This window comes from Bison bison, unplaced genomic scaffold (assembly GCF_000754665.1).
Source record: "Bison bison bison isolate TAMUID 2011002044 unplaced genomic scaffold, Bison_UMD1.0 scf7180017864143, whole genome shotgun sequence".
Lineage (NCBI taxonomy): Eukaryota > Metazoa > Chordata > Mammalia > Artiodactyla > Bovidae > Bison > Bison bison.
Window position 1 is genome coordinate 1,965,598 of NW_011494715.1, and position 10,799 is coordinate 1,976,396.

Here is a 10,799-nt window from a genome sequence, read left to right on the forward strand (position 1 = left end):
CTTTCTTCCCGAAGTCTCATTAGGGAACCCTCCGCGCTATTTTCAACATTTCCTCAATCAAGGGCCTTTAAATAGAGCTGCACAAACAAATTGGCGGCAAAAGCGTAGATCTTGTCACGATTGAGACGGACCCAATATTTCAGCCTTGTTTGCTTTGCAATTACGGACAGGCTTTTGGCTACGGTGCCACCGGGGCAAATCGGCCGCCGCCCGCTTTCTCTCGGCACCGGGCGGCGGAGGAAGGACCCGCGGAGCCGGCGCGGGGCGAGGAGAATGCGGGGAGGGGGCCGGGGCTGCAGGGCCGAGCTCTGGGGCTTTTCCTTCCCGGTGGAGCGGCTGGGGCGCACGCGGTGTTAACGCGCCGGACAGTGCACACGTGGATTCCAGTGTCTCCACTTGCCCAGCTTCCTTTCTCCCCTCTTCCGCTCCACTTTTTTGCATCCCATCCAGTTTTCCTCCTGAACTTCTAGGCGGTTACCGGATTTCCCTCTCTCTCTCTCTCTCTCTCTCTCTCTCTCTCTCTCCTACTCGGTCCCGTTTTCCTTGGCCACTTATTCTGGTTTGATTTTGTGCGCAAAGTCACTTTAGCTCGGCTGCAGGAGGATGAGGCTCCGAGGCCTTTGGCGGTGCTCCCGGGGGCGTGGGGCCGCCCACCCCTTCTTCAACCTGCGCCTTGGGCCACAGCGGGCCAGCGAGCTGGTCTCAGCAGAACAGTAGTTAACTCGAATCAGGTCCTAAGCCTAATATTTCACAGAGAATTAAATCTTGGCTGCTGTTTCATAAAATTGTAATATTTACCCCTGTTTTTTATACCGAGGAGCACTTTTAAAGTCAAAAACAAATACTACATTTCCAAAGGAAAATATGATAATAAATCTCTTTTTTATGGATTCTCTCTGCATAAGTGGAAACCACATGATTTAACTCCTGGACACCACCCCCCGCCCGCCCCGCCCACTGCCCCCAATTCCAGGCGCAGCTGAAGTTACACAGATACCGGCTTTTAATACACATTCTCCGTGTTGGGGGGGAGGTACCTGCGTTTGTCACGTTCAGTATAGTTTCCAAGGTTTCACATCCCATCCTAACCCGTGTAGCTGAGTGCAACAGGGATTATAATATAATTAGGTCTGGGTTGTGAGGTCCATTTTCACCGAGATTCTAGAAAGATGGGCATGCCAGGCAATTAATCCGTAGCTTCACACTACTTTCTAAATGACTACCCTTTTCCTACCCCTGTCCAGGTGAGAAAGTTGAGGCTGAGAAATAGTTTTATAAAACTCTGAGGTACATGTTAAAATATGCTTCTGTATTATTTAAAAATGCATAAGACTCTACATTTATTTGCGAGTGGTTATAAAAGAAATTCATAGCTGTTCTTGCCAATTAATCTCTTTTATGCTCTATTTTTTTGTTGTTGCTGTTTATAACCATACCTTCCTTCTTCAAAATTAATTTCCTATAGTCATGTTTTGGTTTTCGACTTTATTGAAAGGAAACTTCAGAAATGAAGGTTTCGTGAAATTGTGTGATGCAAAGTCACAGAATAATGTTTCAAGTCCATGAGTTATGCACACCCACATGCATATCTCATGCAATTTTCTATCTGAGATTGCTTTAGTATTTCTAGAAGAAACACAAAGCATTAGCTAGAAAGGGTACCATTTCATAAGAATTCTTCCTTCACCAGAAGAATTGGTCTGACATATTATTCAGTGCACAAATTATATTACTTTCATGTGTGTTAATCTGTTTGGTATTAAAACTGCTAGCGTCTTTTAACCATTAACATGTTTTACCACTCCACTTTCAAATTCGTGATCTCAGATAATTATAAAGATTTTGATGTTAATCCCACATTAAGTGAACAACTATGAAAATACCCTGAGAGCATTATTATACTTACATAAATGCCAGCGAACATAATTGTACAGGGAACACAATTACTTTTTTATCTGCCATTATCCTATGGGGATATGCATTCACTTCTTTCTTAATCAGAGCAGTTTTCAATGACTTTTTAACACAGCATTTTTTCAACACAACATTTTGCATTGCCTACAAACCACAAGCAACTTTGTCCTGACAGATACATGTTTTTCTTTCATTGTTATTCATTAGCTTCTTTGCAAACTCACTAAAATAGAATAATATAAAAATATAAATAATTATTAGACTCTACATATTTATTTGGTTTAGCTAATGTTATTAAAATAAAAAACATGTGCCTGGCATATAAATGTTTCTTTAAGAATTCTTTTTTGGATGCATAGTTATTATTTTTTAAACCAACTCAGACTTTCAAGTACTGACTTTTTGCCTCTAAACAGGCATTGCATTGTTTTAAACAGTAGCTCCTGGAACAGTACTACCCTTTCGTATTTTAGACTTCCAAACAATTGGAATTGGATAAATACTTTCAGCTGGGAGCACTTTCCTAATACCTTTGTAGGTAACACGAGTCCCTCCTTGTGCTGGGTGACCAACAGCGCACTGGACATTCAGATTCTACCCTTTGCAGCCCCCACCAGAAAATGGAGTTTTCCTCTAAGATGGCTGTGGTCCATCTAAAAAAAAAATTCTATGAAGATGTAAAATCAGAGAAAATGAGTGAGTGATTTTTCTCATGACAGTTATGAAGTGATGGCTTAAAGAGGGATGCAAAAGACAAGACAGGAGGAATGCAGAAACATAAAATCTGAAAAAGAAAAGTTTCCTTTGGCAAGGTCTGGCTTTCTCTATAAACAGAAAAGGCATAAATTGCATCCACATAACCAAATAGGTTGGGTTTTGTTTTTGGTTTTTCAAATTCGTGATTTCTAAGATAGATTTTTCACTGAGTGAAGAAGCCCCCAAGAATGGAGGTAAATTCTTGGTATAGAAAATTCTAGCTGTCTTGATTTTTTTTTTTTGAATGTGAACCATTTTTAAAGTCTTTATTGATTTTGTCACAATTGGTTCTGCTTTATGTTTTGGTTTTGTGGCCAAGAGGCTTATGGGGTCTTAGCTACCTGTCCAGTGATCAAACCCTCAACCCTTGTATTGGAAGGCGAAGTCCTGTCTACTGGACCACCAAGGGAAGTCCCACTATTTAATTTTTAATATTGGGTTAAAATATAAGGATCTTTAACTCACTATACCACTGTTTTTTCCCTAAATGAATGCATTTTGTCACAACTGGTGTCAAAAAGCATGTCTTTCCCCCCTCAAATTGGTGTAAAACTGGAGTAATAAAGTATATCCATGAGATGATTTCCATAAATTCCTACTTGTGGAGAAAAAGGTGAAAAAAAAAAAAAAAAAACCTTTACAGGAAGAAACCAGGCACCTTTGACTGTTATTAATCTGAGATAAAAAAGCAAGAAACTGCCTCCTTACATTCCCAGTAACTCTTTGTGCTTTTCCAAACATTGTTAAGTTCTCTGTATCTTTTGCTGTTCAAGATGATGTCAGCAATAAAATTACAGAATCTAATCAAGTGGTTATTTTTGCTTTATTACAAATATAAATTATATGTGGGCTGTTGAAGTGCTTTTTCTTTGCTGAATTTTTCTTTTTTCAGATAGAGTGATGTTTAATGAAGTGTTTATAAGGATAAATATGATAGTTTATCAGGGATAAAATAGCCACATCAAGAAAATAGCATTTGAGTCCACGTGGTGTAGACTGTGCTTTGTAAATGTAGTGTTTTTAAAATCACAAAAAGATAACATTGGAGAACTCAAGTATCCCTAATGTACACAGGCAGGAACTATCTGATATGTGGAAATAACTAGATCACATCCTGAATTTTTCTCATTGCCTTGAATTCCAGGGGGTTTAACTTATAATCTCAGATACATCTGGGCAAATAGGAAGCCAGATTCATTTTATTGTATTATTATTTATACCCTGCTTCATGTTATTTACAGCAGTCTTTTTTCAAGGATTGATACGATAAAATTTTCACAAAATCTGTTTATAAAAATAGCTCCTATAAATATAATTCTAATTTATTTGGTTTATTACAATGTCAGTGAAGTACTCCTCTAAATATCTGATCCCAGGATGAAGCAAAGTCACATTTGGAATGAGACAAGTTTTAGAAATTAAGTTTGAATACGTTGTAAAGAAATATTATTAATAATACATACAAATAAAAGCTATTATTATGCATGTAAGGTAGCATAATATAGTGATTAAGACTGAGTCTCTGGAGTTGTAGGCAGACCCTTTATTTTTTTAAACTCTTTGGCCACACCCCTCAGCATGTGGGATCTTAGATTCCCCACCAGGGATTGAACCCATGCCCCTTGCGTTTGAAGCTCAGAGTCTTAACCACTGGAATACCAGGTAAGTCCCTGGAGGCACAAAACTGCATGTTGACTAGAGCAGCTGTCAGCATATGATCTTGAGAAAATTAGTGCACCATTATTAGCTTCAGTTACTCCATCTGGTACAAGGTGGATAAAACTTGTGAGATGATTATATGAGGCTCTTAACTGAGGGTCTGGCGTACAGTAAATGCTTAATAAGCACTAGGTAAAGCCATACAACATTGAAGAGTGGCATGCCAAGTACTTTCCTGAAAGTCATGGAATGTGGGAGTGTTGACAGCCCATGGACTTCACAGAGATTTGTGTGAGGGGTCTGCACTGGCTTCCAGACCTCAAGGTTGACAGGGTGAAGGTAAAGACTTTTGTCTGTCTTTAGAGGCTCTAGAAAGGTATGAGGAGGTGGTCTTAGCGAGAGCACCCGTCAAACTAGCAGAGAAGATCTACCTTAATGCCATCTTGGCCACGTGTGGTAGTCTACTGCTGTCTAAACTGGGGAAAACGAAACCTTGAAGAAGTCAGATACCCTAACTCAGTGGTCTCCTGCCTGTTTGAGTTGTGCACCCCAAGAGTAAAACATGTACATTTATTGGCAAATCATGTATCTGTACTACTTTACTGACATCATATGTACATTATGCTGCTGCTGCTAAGTCGCTTCAGTCGTGTCCGACTCTGTGGGACCCCATAGACAGCAGCCAACCAGGCTCTCCGGTCCCCGGGATTCTCCAGGCAAGAACACTGGAGTGGGTTGCCATTTCCTTCTCCAATGCATGAAAGACAAAAGTGAAAGTGAAGTCTCTCAGTCGTGTCCGACTCTTAGGGACCCCATGGACTGCAGCCTACCAGGCTCCTCTGTCCATGGGATTTTCCAGGCAAGAGTACTGGAGTGGGGTGCCATTGCCATCTCCGTTATATACATTATAAACCCATACAAAAGCTAAGGGTTTCCCACGTGGCTCAGTGATAAAGAATCAGCTTACCAATGTAGGAGACACAGGAGATTCGGGTTCTATCGCTGGGTTGGGAAGATCCCCTGGAGAAGGAAATGGCAACCCACTCCAGTATTCTTGCCTGGGAAATCCCATGGACAGAGGAATCTGGCAGTCTACAGTCCACAGGGTTGAAAAAGAGTCGGACAAAACTGAGCACAGTCTTCTCTTACAAAAGCTAAACTAAGAAAGAGCAAGATAAAGTAAACAATAGGTTTAAATATTTTAAGGTGAGATTGAACCTTACAGCTGTGGTGGAAAATCTACGTTTTAAATAGTCTTGGTGATTTACTGTTGGATTCATGTTGTCTGTGCTTGCCTTGTTTCATAGCTTTAGGACTGAAGTGCTTAACACAGAGAAAGAGCAGTATCAATTCTCTCATTTTCTCCTTGATATTTTATGCCTATGTACTTTGAATTCAGAGAATGCAATGGCACCCCACTCCGGTACTCTTGCCTGGAAAATCCCATGGATGGAGGAGCCTGGTGGGCTGCAGTCCATGGGGTTGCTGGGAGTCGGACACGACTGAGCGACTTCACTTTCACTTTTCACTTTCATGCATTGGAGAAGGAAATGGCAACCCACTCTGGTGTTCTTGCCTGGAGAATCCCAGGGACGGGGGAACCTGTTGGGCTGCCGTCTATGGGGTCGCACAGAGTTGGACACGACTGAAGCAACTTAGCAGCAGCAGCAGCACTTTGAATTATCTTCAATCAAAGATTCCTTGTAGGAATCTTTTAAAGCCCTTTGTTGAAGTTTAGTTTAGTTAAAACTGGATTATATAATCTGCTTCTACCCAGCTGAGCCAGATAAACCATAACCTATCTCAGTCCATGTGAGCTTGTGGTGGTGTTACTGAGTCCAAGCTCATATTGCTCACCACGGGACAGAACAATAAATTGAGAGATCAGTTATTGGGGCAAAGAATAATGACTTTATTTGGCACATTAGCAGACAGAATGTTGGACTAGTGTCCCAAAGAGCCATCTTACCTGAGTTCGAATTCAGGCTTCTTTAACTAAAAGGGAAGGGGTGTTTGCCTGGCTGTTGTGAACTTCTTGCTGCTGAAATCCTTTGTTCCTCAACTGTCCTCCTAGGTATGGTCGCAATGTTCCTACAAACCTTCAACAAGGCAAATGTTATTCTCTGTTCTGCAACTTCTTATCTCTATATGAGGGGGAAAGTGTTATACCTTAAAAGATCGGAGCGTTGAGATGGCTATCCAGTATCTCTTGGCTATAGGCAACATTCTTTTAGTGATTAACTTGTAGGCAAAAGCAATAGGATACCAATGTTAAAGGAAAAGAAACAGATCCAATATGGAGTCAGATTTGTTCTCTATTACAGTGGGGGTACTCTTAGCCCCTTTGCCTTTGAGATCTCCCCTATCCCTGGGTGCCTCGGGCAACTGTTGATGAGAACCAAGTGAGGTTGTTGGTGAACTCATTTCTGATTGTTTATATGAAAACAAATACAAAGGGAATTTGTGTTCTGTCCTCTTGCACCCCCTTCTCTGGGGCATCACCGTCCTAGACTCCGAAGTCATTGTGGTTCCTGCCATTTTTCTACCTTGACGTCTGATGGCAGAATGAATGAGACCCTTTAGTGTCCTGGACTTTATTTTCTATAAGTTGCCTTCCTCTACTAGCCACATCAACATGTTACAAATTGCTTTTACATATTTCTTTCATTTGAACTCTCTTCCCAACCCAGGGATCGAACCCAGGTCTCCTGCATTGCAGGTGGATTCTTTACCATCTGAGCCACCAAGGAAGCCCTTTCATTTGAACTCAGTACCTCTGGAAGGCAGGTAAAGTAGGTCTGATTCTGTTCCTCTGATCATGGGATTCTCCAGGCAAGAGCACTGGAGTGGGTTGCCACGCCCTCCTCCAGGGTTCTTCCCCATCCAGGGATCAAACAGTATCTCCTGCATTGCAGATGAATTCTGTACCAACTGAGCCACCAGGGAAGCCCCTTTCCTGTGCTCTATATACACATTATTACTTTACTTGAAAGAGTTAGTTTTTACATATCAGGAAATTGAGGTCCAGAGATGTTAAGTAATTTGTCTAATATGCACAGTATGCCTGTATGTTTAAGTTGTAGAGTTTAAACAAAAGTAAGCTGATGTTAAAATATATGGATATATATATGGATATATGTAACATATATATGTGTGTTGGCATATATATATGCCAAATATATATATATTTAATCCCTTGTAATGTTAAAAATAACAAAATATGTTAAATTTGGAAGACTTGCCAGCAGTTTTTGCCCTAAACTGGATCTCTGGCTTTGGCTAAAAATTAACTATGCCAATACCACATGCTAATGAAGATGCAGAGAAACTGGATCACTCTTACACTGTTTGTGGGGAGAAAAATGGGACAGCCGAAGGAAGACAGCTTGGCAGTTTCTTTTAATAAAAAGTAAACGTGCAACTACTGTATGACTCAGCAATTGCACTTTTGAGCCTGTATCCCAGCTCAGTGAAGACTTAGGTTCACATTGAAACCTGTGCAAGATTGTTTATTGCAGCTTTATTCACAGTAGCTCCAAACTGGAAACAACTCAGAGGACCTTCAAAGGACACTCAAATGGTTCACCATTTTGTTAGCAGTCAAATATGTGCTGTTAATCATAGTACATCCATACCATGGAATGCATGTGTGTGTGCTAAGTTGCTTCAGTCGTGTCTGATTCCTCGTGACGGACCCTATGGACTGTAGCCTGCCAGACTCCACTGTCTGTGGATTTCTCCAGGCAAGAATACTGAAGCAGGTTGCCATGCCTTTCTCCAGAGGATCTTCCCGACTCAGGGTTCACACTCACATCTCTTATATCTCCTGCATTTGCAGGTGGGTTCTTTACTACTAGCACCACCTGGGAAGCATACTGTGAAATACTACTCAGCAATATAAAGGAATGAATTATTGATCACCTCAACAACTCAAACATCTCCTAAGAATTATGCCGGGTGGAAAAGTCACCCCCAAATTGTTACATACTGTCCGGTTCCATTTATATAACATTTGTAAGTGGCAAAATTATAGAAGTAGAGAAAAGACTTGTGGTAACTAGGGGTTAAGGAGTGGCAGGAATGGAGGGAATAAAATAAAGTTAAAAAGTGGGCTGCCCGTCAGTGAATTCAATCCCATGCCTTCTGGATCACCTGCAAACTGAGGAAGATTGAGCTGTGAGGTATGAACTTGAAGGATGACAATGTGACACCACGAAAACTCTTCCAAACCCATTCCCTTTGATTTTTATTACTGACTGTAATGAGTTCTTACTGCTGTGTTGGTGCTGCTGCTGCTAAGTCGTTTCAGTCGTGTCCGACTCTGTGCGACCCCATAGACAGCAGCCCATTAGGCTCCTCTGTCCCTGGGATTCTCCAGGCAAGAATACTGGAGTGGGTTGCCATTTCCTTCTCCAGTGCATGAAAGTAAAAAGTGAAAGTGAAGTCACTCAGTCGTGTCCGACTCTTAGCGACCCCATGGACTGCAGCCTACCAGGCTCTTCCGTCCATGGGATCTTCCAGGCAAGAGTACTGGAGTGAGGTGCCATTGCCTTCTCCTTCTTACTGCTGTGTTAGGGGAGCAAAAGATGCCATCTTTTTTATCATAGAACTTCTGCTTTGTAAACCATGGTATATATATATTTTTTAATCTATTGGGATTTGCACGTTAGAGGATGAAACCAGACTGATTGTCTCAATCTATGTTTAAGTCAGAGAAGAGTTTTTATTACCCTGCTTTTTTCTTTTCTACTTATTTTTCTTTTTTCCTTCTTCTATTACTATTTGACCCCGTAGTTCCCCATATTGTACTATGTAATTTGGAAAACAACGTGTGCATATTATAAATGGAATTAGCAATGTCCTTTACAAAAATTTTATTCATTTTGGCTGTGCTCAGTCTTCATTGCAGCATGCCTGCTTAGTTGTGGCAAGTGGGATCTTAGTTCTCCAGCCAGAGATGGAGCCTGTGTTCCCTGCGTTGGGAGTACAGAGCTCATCCACTGGACCACCAGGGAAGTCCCAGTAATATCCTTCTTAAAATGGGAAATATAGAGATAAACTGAGTCTCTGACAGTACTATATGTTTGCAGTATGCCTGTATGCTCTTTCTTTTGGAGAGGAGTAGTGAGATTGTAACTAAAACAAAAAGCCTATTGATGGTTTGTGGAGAATATAAGTAACAGCAGTATTGCAGGGGGCTGGTCTGGCTTTCCCAGGCCACCAGCGTGGTCCCAGGGCCTCTACCAACACCTGACAATGCTGGAGAGTGATTTAGTCACTGCAGAGGAGCTGCCTTCATGACAAATAGGGGTTAAATTGTGAGAATTTCAGGACACATTTTGGGGAAGGATTAAATAAATCAGGGGACTTGCTGACAGCAAATAGTATCTTTGAGTGGCTGATTTGAAACACAGAATCAGAGAATTGAGATGAATCCCAGGTGGTCGTTGGGAGCTGGAAAAAGTCCCAATAGTTGGCTGACTTGAATCTCAGCTCCATCTCAGCATCATTAAGTAGGCTTTAAGTGATCCTTATAAGTTATCATCTTAAGAAAAGATTATGCAAAATACAATGGTGGGATCGAGGGAACGATATTTGGAGTTCATTTAAATGATTTCCCTGGTAGTGGTGGCAAAGGAAGAGACCTTTTGACAATCTCTCCAATTCCATGACTGTATTACTATAACACATCTTTCCTGAGGAACTTAAACATGCATTCAGTTTTTAGCTGTCAGAATGAAAATGATTTTTGAAAATTCTAACAATACATTTATGCATTTATTCTACTACAATGACGAACAATAAACTTTATTCAAGGATGCCATCGTTGGATGTTGAAATTGAATCATTTTAACTCAACTAGTTCATCATGGAATGAGGGATGCCAAGAAAGTTGATTAGTACCACAAAGCCTGAAAAAAAAAAAGAAAAAGGACATTTCCAGCTGCTTACCAGGAGGAAGTGGCATGGGGGAGGCGGCAAGGGCTGTGTGAGACAGGTGAACACCAGGCAGGGAACAAAAGCTTCACATCTAATTCCACCTCGATTCAAGAGACTTTAGAATGTCTGGGCCACCTCACTTCATAGTTTTCCCAGATCAAATAGATAAAGGAAAAACAGAACAAAAACGGAAAACAAGCAAACTCCTGAAACCAACAGCAACACAACGAAAACTTTAATACAAGCCAAAACAAAAACTGGGCTTTTATGAGCTTGACTTGGGGTCAGGAAAAGAATGATAAACTTTGGAGAGGAAGAAAGAAATCATCAAAGCCAAGAGAAGCTCAAAGTGAAGTTTAATAGCAGCTATCGTGTTGCACCCAAGCCTGTACCACTCCTGCCACAGCTGTTTCGTTTTAAGATGCTCCAGTTCCTGATTCGCTCACACAACCCTCCACAGTGACCAAGACACACACACCCAGGCACCCGGGCCATCCAAAGTACCCGGAAGCCCCCAGAGGATGACCGTA